At 47.0% G+C, this 21,269-nt stretch overlaps 1 protein-coding gene across 1 annotated transcript in view; it reads right to left on the bottom strand.

The window, feature by feature from the left end:
• LOC144752991 (E3 ubiquitin-protein ligase TRIM39-like) overlaps positions 1 to 13,065 on the bottom strand; it is a 292,690-nt gene extending 279,625 nt beyond the window's left edge. Inside the window, exon 1 of the mRNA XM_078640802.1 lies at positions 13,016 to 13,065. The gene's annotated coding sequence lies outside the window, so the exon portion shown is untranslated. The remainder of the gene's footprint in view (positions 1 to 13,015) is intronic.
• Positions 13,066 to 21,269: the final 8,204 nt, after the last annotated feature.

Raw genomic sequence — 21,269 nt, 5'->3', positions numbered from 1 at the left:
AGTGCTCCTAGGTCGCCATGTATAGGCGCAAGTCCTAGTAAAAGTCATCTCCCAACAGCAGGAACCCCCCTTCTTTCCTGCGACCTGAAGTGCATGCTTCATATTATGCCTTCTGCAGTTTGTGGGGTGATGTCTGGTAGATCTGCATCCGATTCTCCATGGACGCCGCTCGTCCGAGGGCCCTTGGACCTGTCCGTGCCATGGTCGCTGATGTCCCTGTGTAGGTTAGTGGCCCGATGGCTAATTCCGACCACCGCTTTCACCGCTTTGTTCCGCTACATTCTCCGTCCCTGCGGCGAGAGGGTTGTCGGGAGAGGCAGAGGATTGACCGGCTCTCGTCGGGCCAAGCCCGGTGATGATGTACGTATTCCAGCGTTTCGTCTGACCTCTAGCCATTCCCAAACTGCCTGCAGGGTAGTAAAGAAATGCATTTCCGAGTGATCCATCACCCAGAGGCGTGCCGGGAACAGCATGGCATAAGGTAGCCGCAAATAGCATAGTTTCCGCTTAATGGACATATAGGAGGTCCGCTGGCATTGCACCTCCCTAGTGAAATCCAGGAAGATCATCACTTTGCTATTTCCAATCTGCAAGTCCTGTTTCTCTCGTGCTTGTCGCAGTATATGGTCTCAATCCCGATAGTGAAGCAGTCTCGCCACCAGCGGGCGGGGAGGAGCTCCAAGTTTGGGCAGCCTTGCTGGGACTCTGTGAGCACGTTCGAGCACATAGAAGGGGGAGAGACCTTCCGGGGCCACCTACGCCTTGAGCCAGGCCTCTAGGAACTGCACAGCATCCGCCCCCTCTTCCTGCTCCGGAATCCCCACTATGGGCAGGTTATCTCTACGGGAGCGCCCTTCACTATCCTCCGCCCGCAGCTCCAGCACTTTGATCCTGGTTTCAAGAGTGTCCAGGATGCGCTGTAAAGTAGCAACCACCTACAGGAGATCCCCCATAGTTTTCTTGTTGAGAGTCACTCTTTCTTTGAGTCATCTTTCAACAGGGTATGGTCTGCCCCTATGGAGTCTATCTTTGTTTCCAGAGCCTCTCTTGATGAGGTGATGGCCTGCAGAATGTCAGCTAGGGTAGGATCCCTAGGGGCACTGTCTATCCGCTTCTCTGGTGCTTCCTCGCCATCGTCAGTATGGTGTTCTGTTCCCTCTACGCGCAGGGTTGCAAACCCTTTCTTCCTGGATACTCTCCCCGGCACGTGACCCGTGGTGTGCTTCCGAACAATTTCTCCAGTAGGCCCAGCGCTGCGGCAAGAGGATCAGAGGCGATCCGTGGTCACCCTGAGGAGATATATGTGAACGATGGGAGTGCTTATCCTCCAAGACATCTGCAACACTGGTACCCAGTAGGTACAAAGGCCCAGGAGCTGCGATAGGAGTCTGTTGTTTCCTCACCCAAGCATGTCCATCCCCTGCAGCAAGCAGATGTCGCAGCTCCCCCTGCGGATCTTTTGCGTTTCCACCCTTTCTGTCAGTCAGCTGCAGTGTGGAAACCTTATCACCACTATGATCATGTAACATTTTACGATCTGTATATACTGCAATGACTAGTAAACTGCTTAAGATAAAGCAAAGACCTCTTGTGACAGCGGGGGTAATCAAATATCTATCACTGCCTGAAATTTTTAAAGGATTTGAACTCATAGTCCTCCTCCGTGTGGTTGATACAGTGTGTTTCTACCCCCCGTCGACCTAAAGGAGTCTTCGTCAGGACAGGGTTCCTAGTTTCGGGGATCTGCTAACAATCTGCATCCCAGAACTTGACTTAGTAACTAATGCCCTGTGACAGGGTAAGTGCACAGAAGGTAGTCAGTGAACTGTATGATAGGGTATGTTGGGGCGGCAATGTCTTCGGCATGGCAAAAGGGTGAAACGGGTCTCCTGATCTCTTGTGCAGCAGTGTAATTAAGCTATTATAACATGTTTGGGACAGTAGTGTCTGCTTCTTATGGTCGCCCCCACTTTTTGCTGCGATTCTCTGGTTTTTCGACTTTAGTGTGGCTGTGGGCCTGCTAATCAGACACAGCCCAGCTGTTCTCTCCCAAAATTGATACCATGTACTTTATTGGGAATTGGGTCACCTTTGTGAGCCCCTGTATAGTGTACCATAGGTACCCAGGGCATAGGTGCATCCAAGGCCTACCAGGGGCTGAAGCATGTATTATGCCACCCCTGGCTGTCCATCCAAACTGACACCACAGGCTGATCACTCAGCCTGGGTAAGGTGGTGTAATCACCCCTTACTTAGATATAATATCCCTAGATCTACCTAAACCTATAGACACATAGACACCTAAAAGCCACTCCTATGGTAGGCCTAGACAATCCTGGAGGCAGAGTGCTTGGTTTTATGTGAGAGGGTGCTCTAGCATGAGCTGAGCCCTTCTACAGCTTTCAGAACCATCTCCTTATAGCTGTTCGATGATATAGCCATATCATATACTCTTAAGTGCATTATAATCCTCGCGGTTAATGCTAACTTTGGTTTGGCTTTATCAAAACATGTTGTGTAAGGTGTCAAACACTTTGGAATACTACCCCCCCTGCCAATTCTGGCGGCAGGGGTAGCATTCCACCCTTCTAGAGGGAAAAGACATGTAGGTTACTGCTTTACCCGGATAAAAGTTAAACAGAGCCCCAGCATCACAAAATGGATGCTGCTGCCACAGACACGAGTCTGACCTCGTGCTGCTGGACGAAACTCCGGCAGGGGAGGCCTGGACAATAGGTTTCCTGCCTTGGGAGGTGCTACCCAGACAGGCTTTTAGTGTATTGGGGCAGGGAGGGTTGCAAAACGAGACATTGCCTGGGGCACACAAGGTGCTCCATGCATAGCCCGGTTCAAACCAGTTGCTGGGGCACTCCAGCCCCGCTCTGGCGTGAAACTGGACAAAGGTTCCACCCATAGGAGGGACCTAGCAGGTAATCCAGCCCCTTAGTTTGGTATAAAGATAGGAGCTGTGTCTAGATACATTAGATTATCCTGGACTGAGACAAAACTCTTGGACCTTCGATGTTCTACATCGATAGAAGACTGAAGACATCTCCCTTGTGGTCAAGGAGTGACCACCCTGTGCAAAGAGGCACCACCAGTACCTTGCCGGTTTGCTTTGCTGTCGCTTCTGCTGGAACCCGAAGACTCAGCTACTCAGGACTGGACTTCCAGACTTCTTCGACTCCGACCCACACCCACAGCAAAGTTGAGAACCGTGGCGGACACGAGAGACGTGGGACCAGATCCCCTGGACATCCTGCTTGTTGCTAACTGTGCAACTACCGAGACACCCTCGCAGTTGTGCATTGGGGTTTGATAAGCCCCAGACCCGAGCACCATTTTTGCCAAAGCTCAGCCCTCCACACTCCACGAGTGCCGCGTGGGGCCTGCTGCTGCATTTCAGCTCACTGCGTCTTCCTGGTTGCTAGCCCGTTGGCTAGTTAGCCCCCTGAAGACTTTCCTTTGATTCAACACCGCTGGCCTGGTTGCGCCAGGCTTGCCCCAGCTTCCTTCCAAGGTGAAGCTCCCCAGACCCTGCTGGTCTGAAAAGAGCCGATCTTCATCTTCTGCGTGGATTGCGTTGGCCAAGGCTTGTTGGGTCCAATCCGGATACCGACACCGCAGTGAACAAGATCCTTCGAGCCTCCAGCTCCTGGTTGTCATCGACGCCTCCTGGACCACGTGGCTGCAGAGACAAGATTCACCTCTTCACCTGCACAGCACTTGACATCGCCTGGTTCTTTACTGGGTCCTTCCTGATCACTGGCTAGTGACCCAGACTCTCTCCCCTCTGCTTACAGGTTCTTCACATCTTCGATCCACCCTTGGATCCAACCGGTCACTTTTCTCCTGGTCGCCTGTAGCACTTCTTTGCAGCTCTCCATAGGAAACAGCGACGAAACCAGACATGAAAGAACACCTATGCACCCGGCTTCCCTGGGTGAGGTAACTCGAGTACTCCGGTGCTCACGTGGGTGTTAACTCTCCAAGGGTCCTAGTTTAAAAGGGTTTTACCATAGTCCATCTGGAGTGTCCTGAATCTCCTACTTTGTAACTTTTACGTTCCCATTGTAACTCTATGGCAACCCGCATCCGTGTTTAGACACTGCATGCGTCTCCCATGGGCCTCCTACTTCCAATCCATTGGTTGTCCAGTGTAGCCCCAGCGATTCCCTAGGCTCTAGGCCTATTCACCTTTCCTGAAGTGGTTCTTATACCACGTACTTAGTATATGGTTTTGAGGCCCCTAGTGCAGAATTGTATTTGTTCAACCTATAGTATGCTCAGTGGCGGTTCCTTCATGAGGGCGTTTGGGCGTCGCCCCCTTGAATTTTAGCCCCCCCATGGCTCTAATTAACTGTGCATATGCATGTACAAAAAAAGAGAGCATTACCACTTAATCTCAGCCCGCGGCAGTCAGCTGTCTCAGCCGCGGGCAATTTCTATTTCAGTATGCAGCGTGTGGCAGCAGGCAGGCTGAGGGGGTGGGGGTTAAATCGATGATTGTCTTTGAGCAGAAGCTGCAATGGAGCATGTCGGGTTGAGACAGTGCCTTTTTCCGGCCAGCCCGACATGAGCAGCCTTGTTCAGTCTGGTCTGTAGAATTAGGGAGCCGAGGGGGATTAAAGCCGTAGCCCCCAAGCCTCCTAATGAGCGTCAAATTGCCCTGCTCAGGCCAATCCTGGCTCTGCTCGACAGCGTCAGGATTGGCTGCTTTAGAGTAGAGCTCAGTGGTTCGGCTGGGCATTTCCAATTCCACAGCATGGGAGAATAATCACCAATCACTGCATGGCTTTATTGTGTAGCCATGCAGTGATTGGCCATTCTGCCCTAACTGCGTCAGCCTCTCTCTCTTCCTCCCTCCCCTCTTCGGCACACAACAGCCTGGAGAGAGAAGAGAGCTGCTGACCTCGTGGCCCGCCTGATCCTCGGAGATTGATTGTGGGGCCCGACCCGCCTCACGCACTACTTGGCATTTGGAATCGGCAAATGATGTGTGAATGTCCTGCCCTTTCTGTCTGACAATGAGATTCTGGGCCTCCGTGAATGTGATGATTGATCACAGCGGCGCAGACAGGAATGTGTTGTGAGTACCAGTTGCCACTTGTCGCCTTCTAGGCCTTTTTCGTTCCATACTTATGGCCTGCCTGGCCAAGTTGTACTTTTCCATTACAGATAATCATACTGCGGCTGCGGGTAAAAGATTAAGAGTCTTACTACCCCCCCCCCCCCCGCAGCAACAGTGTGTAGATAGTGATGAATGAATTCACTCTACACATGAAGGACACATAAATTTTTGGTAGGCACGGCCCGGGGGACAATCGCCATTTGCAGGGACTAGTGGTTTGCCCAAATTGCCCAGAATCAGATGAACGTGATTCTGAATTACAGTATGTTGCACCAACAGGACACCGAGGCCGGAACTTGGTTACCCACTGCCACCCCGGCTGGCTTTCTGTTCCAAATACATATGTTGGAACTTTCTGAGCCAGGAAGTTCAATATATTTATTTGGACTAGATTGCCAGCCAGAATGGCACTTATGTAGTAGTCTACCCACTATGGCCAGAGCTCTCCATCTGCACTCCCGTTCTTTTTGAACCCTAGACAGTGACCGGCAGATTTAGGACTGGGAGACCGACCTGGCGAGATCGAGGGACACCCTAGATATGTTTGTAATAGGCCAGTGGCTGCCAGTGCTGCGCCAAAGGCCTTTTCGGACTGTAGGTAGTCGCTGGGTAAATGGGAAACGCCAGAGGGGGAGGGGATAGCCTCCAAGATTCTGCCTGGCGCCACGGCACCACCACGTCATGAGTGCTGTGCTTTATCACACTCAGATCGGAGTCACGCTTCCCAGCATTGACGCCTCATCTGGAGGTGATGTTAGGGCCGCAGGTGGAAGAATTGCCTGGGTGAGAGCCACATAGAGGAAGGGGCCAGGGTGTGGCCCGAGCCCTTCGTTTAAAATAAAGAATAGCCCCAGAGGGCATGGTGCATTAAATTCATATAAAATATCGTGCGTTGTTGTGAACTGTGTTCATTAGTGGCAACTGTTAAATTCGCAGCTCCACTGATCTCGCTCCCAAACTCTCCCTTCCTCTGGTTTCTCGTGCTCTTCCGATGTTTTTTTTTCTTTTGCTGTCCGATGCTCTTTCTATTTCACTATACCTGCGTTGTTCAGTAGGTATTATTATTATAATGTTTTAAAGCAATTAAATGTGCTCCAATAAATTATTGTAGCACATTTAATAGCTTTAAAACATTTTAACTTTCTCTCTGTTCGAATCGACCGTCCTACATTCAGCATTAGGTCTCTGGGCATTTTGTACTCCATTGTAAAGGTAATTGAAAGAATTACATTTATGTACTGAAAGCACATACATTTGCTTTACCCCGAGAGGAAACTTAAAATAGTTTTTGAATGTATGGATTATAACTTCTAAAATGTATTCATCAGGAAGTATGGGCAAAGTGGGATTCTTACGTTGTGACACCAGGAGAATAAACCTCCAGAACCCCCGTTATGCCATTCGGGCTCCCAAGCTGCGCTTGCTCACCGCACTGCTCTCCACCACAACTTTTACGCCCCCACCTTTTTTTAAATATCACCAGCCGCCACTGAGTATGCTTAACGAGTAACATGTATCTCATAAAGAGTCCAGAGGGGTTGTGTTAGTAATAAATACATATATATTTTATATATACCTTGTGTGGTGTCCTTTCGTTTGGTATTCAAGGTATTATATATGGTAAAACAGCTGGCTTCACATGCTCTCTGAAGTTTTAGCCTAAGACTGCTGGTCCATGCTACCACTAGGATAGCTTGTCTATAAGGTTGACTTTACAACCACCATCAATAAGGGTCGTTTAGACTGGTGCAAGGTGCCCACTAGAATAGTGGACATCATATGCCAGGCTAACTTCTCACAACATGTGCACAGAGGCCTACGTCTATCCTTGGTAATGTGAGTTTTCGAATCTGTTCGGTGACCTGGAGAGGGGCTCCAAGCATGCCCTCATAATCTAAATTACACTAATCCATTGCCCTGAATTGGCCACCTAAATTGGTGGTGGTAGCAGAAAAAGCTCTGAGGATCATCAATTATGGTACAGATCAAAAAAATGGAGGGAGGTAGAAGCAGAGGTTCATTCAGCTTCCAAGAGGTACTGGTTATATATCAGAAAGAGTGGGAATGAATCACATAAGTCTCAATACCTGAGTGTCAGAACTTTTTGTCTCAGAGACCCTCAACCACACGTTCACAGACTGCGGTGTACGTAAACTCCGCTTAGTGTGGTTCGGTAGATAGCATCATCATCGGGTCTTGTCACTTAAGTGTCCCGTTCTACAAGTTACATCAAAAGCTACACCAGGAGGGAGACTACCTGGATGTTGACAAATTATCTCCTATGCTTTTGGTGATTCTTCATTGGGGGAAATGAGTACGATATGGGATAAGTCTAAAAACAAAGCAGTGTTTACCGGTCCACGACACCTAGTGGTCTAGTCAACATATTTTGGCCTAGAACAGCCCCTACGGGTCTATGGCCTATATCAGGACAAAAGAAATGCATATGGAGATCTTATTCTTCAGGGATTCCCGGACAGTGTGTTATTAGTGAGTGGAAGCACTCACTCATCTTGGTCAGTGCGTCTAGTACAGAATTCTCCCCTTTATGGATTAGTTTTCACTTTAAAAGAAAGTGCATATTGATTTTTTGCCTTATTTTATTTTCCCTTCAGACTTAAGCCACAGTTCTGCATTTCTCCACACCATGATGCAAATGAAATGCATATTTAAGATAAAAGTATATTTGTTTTTTTGATTAAAAAAAATACTACCCTATCCCCCCCCCCCCCGTTCTGGGTTCTTCAAACAGCCGAGTATTTTCATTTCACTTGTTTAGATTACTAAGAAATATTTGTCCCTTAGTTCTGCCAGCAGATGATTCATCTATACACTATCATAATTATTTAACAGAGAGAGCGCTATGCTTTACCTCACAGCTCTCTATTCACATTTACCAACAGTGAGAGCAAGGTAGTGTCCCTGTTCTCCCTGGCTATATCTTTCTTTTACTAATGTATATCTATAGGACAAATAACCACACCGTCACCAGTGACATCGCTACCCTATTTTTTTAGTGTCACACTGAGTGAATTGGGAAATTGGCAATGTTAGTTTATCATGCATTTCATTTTCCTTTGTTTTTGTCACAGTTATAGGCCTATAACCACATTCCCTCTAGAGCAAAGTGTGCTCACTGATGAGGACTGGTGAGTGCTTCCACTCACTAATAACACACTATCTGGGAAGCCATGATGTACAAGGCCTCCATATATATTTTTATGGTCCTTATGAAGGCCTTGGACCAGCAGGGGCTGTTCAAGGCCAAGACGTTGACCCGACCACTAGGTGTCGGGGACCAGTGACACATCTACTAAACAACTTTTTTTTAGGCGTATCCCTATCCTACTCTTTTCTCCCAATAAAGATACACCTAAAGGATAGGAGATCATTTTAATCCACTCACCACTGTCAACATCCAGACAGTCTCTCTCCTGGAGGAGGTTTTGATATCATTTGCAGAGAACGGGACACTCCAGGGACAACACCCGATGATAACTGAACTACATTAAGCTGAGATTACATACAACACAGTCTTGAACGTGTGGTTGAGGGCCTCCGAGGCAAAATGTTCTGAGACTCTGGTATTGAGACTTATGTGGTTCATTCCCCCCCTTTCTGATAGATAACCAGATCAGTTATGACCAGACCTTTTTCCTGTGTCCGATGAGAGTGCAGTCTACTGTACTGCTTTAATGTGAGCCCCAGACCCTTGTGCTAACCTTTTGTGCGCATGTCTAGTGCATGCAAGTACGGTGAATGTGTAGCACATGTGTGGTAATAAGCGTCTGTGTATGGTGAGAGTGAGTATTGAGGCCAGTGGCATTCATTTTGCTTGCCTTCTGGTTTAACATGGTAAAAGGTGGAGGGTGGATACAGCTTCTCAAGACAATGGAAGTGTATAAACTTGGGTCTGGGCTCACTGTGCCACTGGAGTCAAGCTAGCCTGGCTAATGGGGGTAAATCCCCCAAACCGGTCCCAGGATGCTTGATTCCAGCCCAGGGAGGACCTAGTTTGGGCTGGACTTTTCCCAGGAGAAACAGGGTCAAGACTGATTTGAATATGGCTGGGTCTAAACTGGGGTGGCATGGTGAGCAAACGAACAATGGATTTAACTCAGAGCTCTTGACTGGGGGTGAATGTTTTGATCTGTTCAGCATTCCATCCAGCGTTTGGGTGTCTTTTGGCTTCTAGTTACGCAGAGCACAAAATGGAGGGTGGATACAGCTTCTCAAGACAATGGAAGTGTATTGACTGCATTCCTGTGGCTCAAGTTGAGGGAGGAGATCCAGACACTAAAAGTGGGTGAGAATGGAGCTAGGGCTACCCTTGGAAATTAAGTTTAAGTCCTTGTAAGCAAAGCGCTGCTGATTGGTCCTTCCTGTGCACTGCCATTTAGAAGACAGTAATGGTGATGGGTAGGACAGCTGCTTCTGTTTATAGTACAGGAATTTTCAAGCAGGACCAGCCCTTTCATCTGTCCCTCATCACTGCTTCAGGAAAGCTGATGACAGCCAGGTGCAGAGATCTCACCCTTCATTGTGCCCCTGTTTTAGACACTCCTGCTTGATGCCAGCATCATTGCTGCCTCCTTTGAGTGTCACCACCTTGCATAGAGATAGCTAGAAAATTACATTTGGAAGATAATCAACCAAAACAGGTTACACAGCCTTAGAGAGGGGATCTGCATCTCCCATCTGCAAAATGAGTACAATAAAGTAGGACCCGAAGCACCCCACCATGTTTGAATTCCAAGTTCTTCTTGACCAAGGACGGGAGTGCTGTGTACGGTACTCGGATCGCTGTGTGACCAGGGCTGGTGTCTGCCTAAGAGACAGTCTCCCAGGGGGGAGAGAGCATCAACTGAAGTCTGTACTACTTGCAGGAAGAGCCGAGGGCGTGCCTAGCACCTAGAAGCCTGCCTGCTGAGAGAAGGAAGGAGAGCGTCACATGATGAACGAGTGCAGCCTGTACAGGAGAGAAGCCCAGCATATTTCTGGCATGAGAAACACCCAGAGAAAGCCGTGAGTGCCGGTCGCAGAGAAGACAGGAGCAATCCGTGTTGTGTGGGGTCTCCCAGTCTCCCTTTGTGGACTGGGCCAAACCATTCCAGTGAGAATGAACATTGTGTTGTGCACTGCCTCGATATGTGCCTGCTGCTGCCTGCCATCAGAACTGCAACAGAAAGAACCGCCATCAACGATCACTGCTCTGGCCTGGAAAGCCGCAACTGCCAATGATGACCATCCACTGAGGACCAGACCCTGAGGATGCAACTGCTATGACCGACTGGCCTGGGAAGCCACAACGGTCAAAGATGAGCATTGCACAGGTCTGCATGACTGATTATCACTAGAAATCCTTGACTTCGAATGAGACTGTCCCTACAACGCCGCACAGCTGAAGCCGCTGCTACAGCAACAGGCACACCAACCATGCCATCAAACCGAGTAGGTATACCAATGCAGAGAAATCTACAGTACAAGTATTATAGTCTTTGCCCATGTGAACTTTTTCACCCAAAAGTGACTGAATTGATCTATGCATTAGCCAGTTGGGTGATCCAGAGTGAATTTTTTCAGTCCAAAGCCACTGAACTGATCTACGCAGAGCAAACGGAGTCTGTGCTTGAACAAAGCCTAGGCCCCTATGATCTACCGGGGACCATAGACACTAGAACTCTTAGAGAAGTAGAGGGCACCAGAGGTCAGCTGCACTACATTTGGGGATTGTACATTGCAACCCTGCAGAGCAATGAAGGAACACCCGGTGAGAATACTATCAGGCGGTATAGCGACAAGTAAGGTAACAAACATTACAGAATGAAGGGTGCACTTTAGGACAAAACACTTCACAAAAGTTGTGGGAGAGTTTATCACATACCATGAAATATTCATGGCAGCGACACCCTTGTTAAATGTATCACTATAAACATTCCTGTTAAACACTTAAATATCAGAGCAGTGATAAATGTGCACCACTGCTGAAGGTGCTCCCACGTTACAGGCCTGCCCTTTCTTCCATCCTGAGGCAGGGTTAAGTGCACTAGTTATTCTGGGACACTCCAGTCAGCAATGGCCTGTCACTGTAAGAGAGGTCTAATGAAGGCATAAAATGTGACAGGTCAAACTATGGGCAATTAATGAGACTGTTGCAGGAAAACTTTGCAATGAAGATTGAGCTGAACAGAGAATGTCCGAGGTCAGTCGCAGTGGTTAATTTGGCACACAATAAGTGCCATTCCCCTTCTCTGGAGGCCGCTTCCACCTGAACCATCCATAGCACCTTAAAGCTCTGCCAATGACAGTACCAACACAAGCATCAACCATCATATTCCTACAAGTGTGACAGGTCAGACTAATCCAGGCCTCCAAAGCTGTAATAATGGCTTGGGCTGCATATCTTATTCTTTTCTAATGTATATTGACTTATCATTCACTTTTGCTTTTCTCATTTCATAATTATATAGATAGCACCACTATGTGTTGGACTATCACTAGAGCCGGTGCTGACAACTTAGTGCTGGTGCAGAACACAAGAACCTACTGTCTCAAATTAAGCACTGGTCAGTGGCGGAAGCTGAGCAGTGCCTATGTCATTTCCAGAATTAGAAAAGGATGTGTCCTGAGTAAGAGAAAGTGCATGTCCCGAAACGTGTTACGTTGTTAGGGCATTTGGTTTACAATTAATGGACTATTCTTGGGTTAAAATTCATCACCACAATATTTGAGCCTCCATGCTGGATTATTACCTAGATTAAATCTGTTGGATGTTCTGTGGTTCGATGAGGTTTATGCAATACCATAGCATAATCACATTACTAAAACCTTGGTTTAGGAAGGGCCTTACACCAAGCTTGCTCAGTCTGAAGGATGGATAGATAACTCCAGATCCATGCATACACAAACTCACAGAGGTGCACACCAGTACAGATGTACACATTATTGTGCAGACTCACACACAAATGGTTATTACAACCTCACATATGGATATCTTCAATCTATGCATACACAACCCCACAGGGGCTCACACTTATGCAGTGTATTATCACATACAAATGTTTGTAAAAACTCACCAGAAGGATATCTTCAGTCCATGCATACACAGAGTCACAGAGTCACACACTCACAGGCACAACTATGCATTCACATACTCACATGCAGATGCCTACATCTCACTGAGGAATAACACCAGATCTATACACACAGGAGCTCACTGAGGCACACACTCATACAGATGCACACATGCATTTGACACCCTCATGAATACCACCAGACTTTGTGGAATGCAAACCCACAGACAAGCATCCACATAAGCAAGCACACACCCACAGCCAATAAATGAAGACCAAACCTCACACAACCCTCAAACACACACACAAATACGCATGTGTATTTGCATACTCTGTGGCTAAACAAAAATCCATTTATGCATACACAGGCAAATACTCTTCCATCCCCACAAAATCACACAAACATAGAGATGCACAGACATGCATGCACTCCCACAGATAACTCCAAACCTATCCATACAAGAACACATCCTTAGACACATAATAGTGAACTTGCATGCACATGTACACACACACTGGTACATGCTCACAGCCAGATAATGCCACTTCTGCGCACACATACTCTAACACAAACCACATAAGTATGTAAGTACTACCTTAAGATCAGAAGAGTAATTCTTGTTTTAGTTAATTTCAGGACGACTCATTGGCCGATTTCAGCCCCAATATCCAAGTGCAGTGACTCCGGTCAGTATATTTATCTGGTGTGAACCATGAGCCAGTCTGTAGAGTCACACATCAGCCTCTGTGTGTCCACACAAAGACATGGGCACAGACATATACAGACACAGCACTCACTGCAGCCACTCACCCTCATGGTTTTACATCGTTTCTCGTCTTTGACTTTAGACTTCAGAATATATTTCTCCTCTTTCTTCAGAAGACGCAGCCACTCTTGAAGCTTTACCTGCAGAGACGAGAGTGCAAGAAATAATTGTAGATCTCTAGAGAGTGGTCCTACTTACAAAGAAGAGTCACTACAGTGCGTTTTGGGACCCAAAGCATAAACAATTTACATTATCTGTGAATTTCCTAATTGATGCTCATTTATGCACACTGTGCAGTGAAGCAACCTAGTTTCCCTCTTCAACATGGTTCACACCCGCCTTCATGCACAGTCTGGATGTCCTCATCCCTGAAATAAGATGCTCCCACACATAGATCACACACTCTAAACAGGGTCGGGGGAGTCTTGCAAACACACATATGACATTCTGACCCTCACTGTTAGTAACTCTACCATACCTAACTCTTTCAAGCTCCTCTCCTGCCACTTCTCTCTACGAACCTCCAAAATAGCTTCTTTTCAACTGATCTACAGACCACACGGACCAAACATGCACTTAATAGAAGAAATCTCAGACATGATCACATCTGCCTTGGTCGGATAGCTGGTCGGAGGCAGAAGCGCTCTATAATTTTGATGGGGTTTTAGGACTATATCATCCTATACTACTACACTGGGAGTCCATGTATATAAGAATACGCCACTGGTGACATTCATCTCAGCTTTAAAGAATATTGATATACCAACTAGGCCTCCGACCAACAGAAATAAGCAGGATACAGAGTCAGTGGCCAGCTAAGGGACATAATACAAGAGAAGAGGTAGTACAAGCCCTACGTGTTAATCTCTACGGCTCAAGAACTACTTAGAGAATTACATAGAAATTTACAGTGATGAAGTGTTATACAGTTTTGGTAACCATAATTCACAACTTCAAAAGATGAGGGTTGGTCTCTGTTAATACCATCTACGGATTCAGTGCGGTAACCTCTGGTATGAAAATCCTGAAGAAGGTTTTGCCGAAACGCGTCGGCATTCAACAATCATTACCAGTGTTTTCATACATGCCTTTGATCATATGTTAAATTGTATAATGACATCCTCTGATCCTTTGCACAGAACAGCCTCAGTTTCTCTCCATGTTTCTCACACAGATTCTCCTCCGGGGGCTTCACTGGTGGCAGATGAAGCTGTTTTGCAATTTCCACCATGTTCCCCAGTTGTCTGTTGGGTCTGAGGTTTTTCGCAGAAGATATTTCCCTGCACTGTGGACAGGGGAAGTTTCCATCTCTTCCCTCCCAGCTCTGAGTGATGCAGGAGCGGCAGAAGTTATGTCCACAATCGATCATCACCGGATCAATGAAATATTCCAGACAGATGGAACAAGAGGCCTCTTCCTGGAGGTTCCCGAGCTGAGCTGCTGCCGCCATGATGCAGCAATGAAGGAAAGTTTCATTTCTCTCTCTGTGTGCAGTGGGCGTGTCTGTGCTTCTGCCCCTCTCTGGCTGCGCTGGGACTTCCGGGTTCATGTTACACTCCTCCCCGCAGCACTTGGTTTCGTTCTCAGATTCTGTGCCAGGAGCTGCCACCTAAATATGGATTTCTGTAAACTCCTCTGCATTATTTTCAAAATGTCAAGTCTGCAGAGGTTTTATTACAATAATCATTTAAGAATTCTACAGACAGCTTTAAAATAATTTTGAAGCAATGTCTTTATGCATTTGCTATTTTGGATTTTCACACATATACACGAAGGCACATTATAAGCAAGAATAAGTGCAAGCAACGACTTTACTTTTACACAACTATAGTGAAAATTGTGTAAAACACAATGCCACGTGGAACAATACGTGTTGTACATTTAAACAATTCCAAATAGTAATATCCAATTATGTGGTAGTGCAATTGTGTTATTGCAGTCCATTGCCTAACAACACGTTTCGAGGGACAAACAGATGTTTCTGGTTTGCTTAGGTAGGCAGAATTGTAAAATGCCTGTGATTATCTGTTCTCTGTATGAGGAAAGCCTGTACAGCTGCTGCCTGTGAATAACTGTTCTGTGGGCTAGGGAAGCTTGCATGCTAGTGCTGCACCTGTTCTATGTGTGAGGGAAGCTTGAACAGCTGTTGTGTGCGCTGTACCAGTTCTATGTGTGAGGGAAGCTTGAACAGCTGTTGTCTGTGCTGTACCTGTTCTATGTGTGAGGGAAGCTTGAACAGCTGTTGTGTGTGCTGTACCTGTTCTATGGGTGAGGGAAGCGTGAACAGCTGTTGTGTGTGCTGTACCAGTTCTATGTGTGAGGGAAGCTTGAACAGCTGTTGTCTGTGCTGTACCAGTTCTATGGGCGAGGGAAGCTTGAACAGCTGTTGTGTGTGCTGTACCAGTTCTATGTGTGAGGGAAGCGTGAACAGCTGTTGTCTGTGCTGCACCTCCTCTGTGCGTGAGGCAAACTTGAACAGCTGTTGTGTGTGCTGTACCAGTTCTATGTGTGAGGGAAGCTTGAACAGCTGTTGTCTGTGCTGTACCAGTTCTATGGGCGAGGGAAGCTTGAACAGCTGTTGTGTGTGCTGTACCAGTTCTATGTGTGAGGGAAGCTGCTACTGCTGGTGTCTGTGCTGTACCTGTTCTATGGGTGAGGGAAGCGTGAACAGCTGTTGTCTGTGCTGTACCTGTTCTATGGGTGAGGGAAGCGTGAACAGCTGTTGTCTGTGCTGTACCTGTTCTATGGGTGAGGGAAGCTTGAACAGCTGTTGTCTGTGCTGTACCAGTTCTATGTGTGAGGGAAGCTTGAACAGCTGTTGTCTGTGCTGTACCTGTTCTGTGTGTTAGGGAAGCTTGAACAGCTGTTGTCTGTGCTGTACCTGTTCTATGTGTGAGGGAAGCTTGAACAGCTGTTGTGTGTGCTGTACCAGTTCTATGTGTGAGGAAAGCTTGAACAGCTGTTGTCTGTGCTGTACCTGTTCTATGTGTGAGGGAAGCTTGAACAGCTGTTGTGTGTGCTGTACCTGTTCTATGGGTGAGGGAAGCGTGAACAGCTGTTGTGTGTGCTGTACCAGTTCTATGTGTGAGGGAAGCTTGAACAGCTGTTGTCTGTGCTGTACCAGTTCTAGGGGCGAGGGAAGCTTGAACAGCTGTTGTGTGTGCTGTACCAGTTCTATGTGTGAGGGAAGCGTGAACAGCTGTTGTCTGTGCTGCACCTCCTCTGTGCGTGAGGCAAACTTGAACAGCTGTTGTGTGTGCTGTACCAGTTCTATGTGTGAGGGAAGCTTGAACAGCTGTTGTCTGTGCTGTACCAGTTCTATGGGCGAGGGAAGCTTGAACAGCTGTTGTGTGTGCTGTACCAGTTCTATGTGTGAGGGAAGCTGCTACTGCTGGTGTCTGTGCTGTACCTGTTCTATGGGTGAGGGAAGCGTGAACAGCTGTTGTCTGTGCTGTACCTGTTCTATGGGTGAGGGAAGCGTGAACAGCTGTTGTCTGTGCTGTACCTGTTCTATGGGTGAGGGAAGCTTGAATAGCTGTTGTCTGTGCTGTACCAGTTCTATGTGTGAGGGAAGCTTGAACAGCTGTTGTCTGTGCTGTATCTGTTCTGTGTGTGAGGGAAGCTTGAACAGCTGTTGTCTGTGCTGTACCTGTTCTATGTGTGAGGGAAGCTTGAACAGCTGTTGTATGTGCTGTACCAGTTCTATGTGTGAGGGAAGCTTGAACAGCTGTTGTCTGTGCTGTACCTGTTCTATGTGTGAGGGAAGCTTGAACAGCTGTTGTGTGTGCTGTACCTATTCTATGGGTGAGGGAAGCGTGAACAGCTGTTGTGTGTGCTGTACCAGTTCTATGTGTGAGGGAAGCTTGAACAGCTGTTGTCTGTGCTGTACCAGTTCTATGGGCGAGGGAAGCTTGAACAGCTGTTGTGTGTGCTGTACCAGTTCTATGTGTGAGGGAAGCGTGAACAGCTGTTGTCTGTGCTGCACCTCCTCTGTGCGTGAGGCAAACTTGAACAGCTGTTGTGTGTGCTGTACCAGTTCTATGTGTGAGGGAAGCTTGAACAGCTGTTGTCTGTGCTGTACCTGTTCTATGTGTGAGGGAAGCTTGAACAGCTGTTGTGCGTGCTGTACCAGTTCTATGTGTGAGGGAAGCTGCCACTGCTGGTGTCTGTGCTGTACCTGTTCTATGGGTGAGGGAAGCGTGAACAGCTGTTGTCTGTGCTGTACCTGTTCTATGGGTGAGAGAAGCGTGAACAGCTGTTGTCTGTGCTGTACCTGTTCTATGGGTGAGGGAAGCGTGAACAGCTGTTGTCTGTGCTGTACCTGTTCTATGTGTGAGGGAAGCTTGAACAGCTGTTGTCTGTGCTGTACCAGTTCTATGTGTGAAGGAAGCTTGAACAGCTGTTGTCTGTGCTGTACCTGTTCTGTGTGTAAGGGAAGCTTGCACTGATGTAGCTTGTATTACATCTCTTCTGTGTGAAGTATGCTTGAGCTGCTGTTGCTTGTGATGCAACCTTAGGTGTATGTGGAAGCTTGCACTGTTTTTGTCTGTACCGTACCCCTTGCGTGACGAGATTGTGCACTACTGTTGCTTTTGCTGCACCTGTTCTGTGTGTAAGGGAAGTTTGCACTGCTGGTGTCTTTGATGCCCCTCATCTGTGTGAGGGAAGCTTGCACTAATGTTATCTGTGTTGTACCTGTTCTGTGTGAGAGGGTAGCCTGCACTGCTGTTGTCTGTGCTGTACCTCATGTGTGAGGAGGGCTTGCACTTCTGTTGCTTGTACTGCACTTCTGTCTCTTAATCCGGTAGTTGTAAAGCATGAACTAATCAACCCTAAGGGTCTCAAGGCGCTGGGGGCCATCAGGACGATTAAGCGAGCTATTGCCCAGAGTCACATGGTGCTGGGCTGCGCTGCCGCCAGCGCGGGGTATCGAACCGGGAGCTCAGTGCTCAGGAGTCAGCCGCCCTGGCCGCTAAGCCGCATCTCACCCCTGTGTGACAGAAGCTTGCACTGTTTTTGTTTGTGCTGCACCTGTTCTGTGTGTAAGGGAAGCTTGCACTGCTGTTATCTGTGTTGTAACTTTTCGTTATACGCGGATACTTGAACGTTTGCCGGTGCTGCACCTGTTGAGAGGAACAATGAACAGCTATCGCTGTTGATGAACCTGTTCTGTGTGTGAGGGAAGCTTGAGCTGCTGTTTCATATGCTGCACCTCATGTGTGTGAGGGAAGCTCACACTGCTGCAGTCAGTGTTGTACTTGTTCTGTGTGAGAGGGTAGCTTGCACTGCTGTTGTCTGTACTGTACCTCTTGCGTGAGGAGCTCTTGCACTACCCTTGCTTGTACTGCACCTCTTCTGTGTGTGAAGAAAACTTCCACTGCTGCTGTCTGTGCTGCACCTCTTCTATGTGTACGAGAAGCTTGCACCGTTGGTGTCTGTGATACACCTCTTCTGTGTGAGGGAAGCTTGCACTGCTGTTATCTTTGTTGCACCTGGTCTGTGTTAGAGGATACTTTAACTGTTGTCTGTGCTGCACCTGTTGAGAGTAAGCGTGTACTGCTATTGCTGCTGATGAACCTGGTGTATGTGTGAGGGAAGCTTGCACTGCTCTTACTTGTGCTGTACCTACCTTTTATGAGTGTGAGGAAGGATTTAGTCAACATTTTCATATTGAACTTTTTCTCCTGCATAGGTTATCATGTTCTCAAGTTCAAGCTGGAGCAGATTGAATATGCTTTGTGTCTCTGAAATCCCCCCTGAGTGTTCCCACACGATGTGAGCATGTATGGTTGTGTCCTGACTGTTCCATACATAAGGGAAGTCTGCATTGTCACTGATGCTAATGTACCCATTCTGTGTGTGAAGGAAGCTTGATCTGCCTGTACCTGTGTGACCCTGCACTGTGCCTGCTCACTGCGTGAGAACTGCTGCTGTACCCAACCTCTGGGTGAAGGAAGCTTGATGTACCTGTGCCTGTATGATCCTGCACTATGCCTGCTCATTGTGTGAGAACCGGCGCTGCTACTGTTCCCATCCAGAGTGTGAAGGAAGCTTGATCAATGATAAAAAACGACAATCAAACAGAGGAGGGGCTGTAATTAAGGAGTGGCACTGTTCACCTCTTCATCACTGCGCTGACATGCCGATGAGGCCAACCTTTATTATTTGAGGGGTTGGATCCAGGAACGTCCACGGGACGTTCACATAGGCACATTGACGCCTTATTACCTGAATCTAGGTACTATAGGAACATAGAATGTCGCCATCTCTGATTCCTATTTTTATTCTTTTACACATCTATCACGGTCGTGATGAAGCACAACGGGATCTACTAGGAACCCATGTGGAAATTTGACAGAGATCGCTGTTAGTATGAGCTGAAGCCATTTTGTTTGTGGCGTCCATTTTAGTTAGTCACGTGTTTGCCATGTGCTTTCCCATCTTCGCTGTTGCCTGCTTCTCTATTACGCCTGAGTTTTCATCTATAGTAAGCTCCTGCAGCACTGAGCATAAGCACTGCCCATTCTCAGAGAGGCCTGTATCTGCTAGGATGCACCTGTTACACACTGTCTGGCTATTTTAACTGATGTCAGCAACATTGTAACTCCTCCCACTCTGTTGACTAAACAATTATCATATACCCTTGTATATTTACGTCTATATGTGTGCGCACTTGTACTGCCTCTTTTTGAACCTCCATGCTTACACTACACTTACTGCAGTATAAAAGGCCCATGGTTTCTACACTCCATGAGCTGCCTCATACATTGCCTGAGGGTTATGTATCGATGTAGTTCCACTCATGAGTCCTACTAAACTATTTCTTTGATATTACAGCTTCCGTGCCAATCTCTTTTTGTCAGTCTAAAGGACTAGGGCGCAAAGAAGGGCGAACCCCTGCACCGGTGAACCTCTGAAAAGGCTCATCCCCACAAATTGGCGGCCGCCACGCGGGGCTCATCGGCGACTCGGATGCCCAAAGGAGTGGTCTTGACGGAGGTTTGGAATCTCGCTAAGGATGTACACTGCATGAGGTGACCCTTGTCTTAGCAGGCCGAAGTGCTTTTACGATTTTTCCGATTTGACCCTCCAGGTGGTGCCGGTCTCCAACTGAGATCCCTTTGGCGTTCGTTTTACAGTGACCATTTGGTTGATTCAGAGCTTGGCAGTTTGAGGCTGAAGACTTTTGTTTGGTAAGGTCGTTAGATACACCACTTTTTGATTTGCTTGGCCAAGATTCTGGTTTGGTTTGAGTTAATATATAAATTGCAATTCATATAGGCAGGCAATGTGGAGATTTTTCTCTAACTTGTGAATTCTTGAACGGGACTATATTTGCAGTAAGTACTATTTTGTTAAAATATATTTATTATAATATTTTTGGCTTGCCTGTTTCAAGCACCCTTCGAAGGATGTGTTGCTTTCTTGGAGGTACCAATATGGATTTAGAACAAAGTCAGCAGGCTCCCCCTGAGGAGACACCAAATAGGCATATGTACGTTAAAAATTGTATTTCTTCCATAATGTATAGTACACTGTGGAATTAATACACTAGAAAGGATCCTGATTTACGATGGTCAATAAATCGGCCATTTGATCTTAAAAAGATTCAATATGTGGAACAATACAGGCCCGATTCACAGAACTAACTTAAGACAAAATCCTAAACTTACTGCCATTTTCTTATTCACAGAAGGCACTTACTTATTTTGGTATTCACAGAAGGCACTTACTTATTTCAGTATTCACAGAATTAGGGGTCCTAACTTTAGGACTCCTAAATGCCTTCTGTGAATACCGAAAGTCTTAAAGTTAGGATTTTTCTCAGTTTAGGAGTAGTAAAGTTAGGACTCCTAACTTTAGGAATTTCGGTATTCACAGAAGGCATTTGGAGTCCTAAAGTTAAGAGTCCTAACTTTACTAAAACCAATCCTACCTCTTCTAAAAAGAAGTGGAAAAATAGCAAACAGCATTCCAAAGAGAAGCATTCTCATTGCCGGGGTAGGTCTCCTCAAAAGGAGTCCTCTGAAAGGAGGTATAACCTCAAGAATAGGGATAATTTGAGAAAACCTGATAGCTATCAAGATACTGATACACGTTCCTCTCGTACCTCTCAGATATCGTCACAGATATCCGAAAGAAGGGGATGGTCAGAAAACAAAGACGATCAACACGTTCAGAAAAACAAACCAAAACCTCAATTTACCAAAAAGAAAGTAGTAGGTCTGAAGATCAGACATGCCGAGGATTCTGAGAACACAGTTAAAGAACGGAGAATGGGCTCAGACAATGTTGGAC

This window comes from Lissotriton helveticus, chromosome 5_1 (assembly GCF_964261635.1).
Source record: "Lissotriton helveticus chromosome 5_1, aLisHel1.1, whole genome shotgun sequence".
Lineage (NCBI taxonomy): Eukaryota > Metazoa > Chordata > Amphibia > Caudata > Salamandridae > Lissotriton > Lissotriton helveticus.
This window is presented reverse-complemented; position numbering and strand designations above follow the sequence as displayed.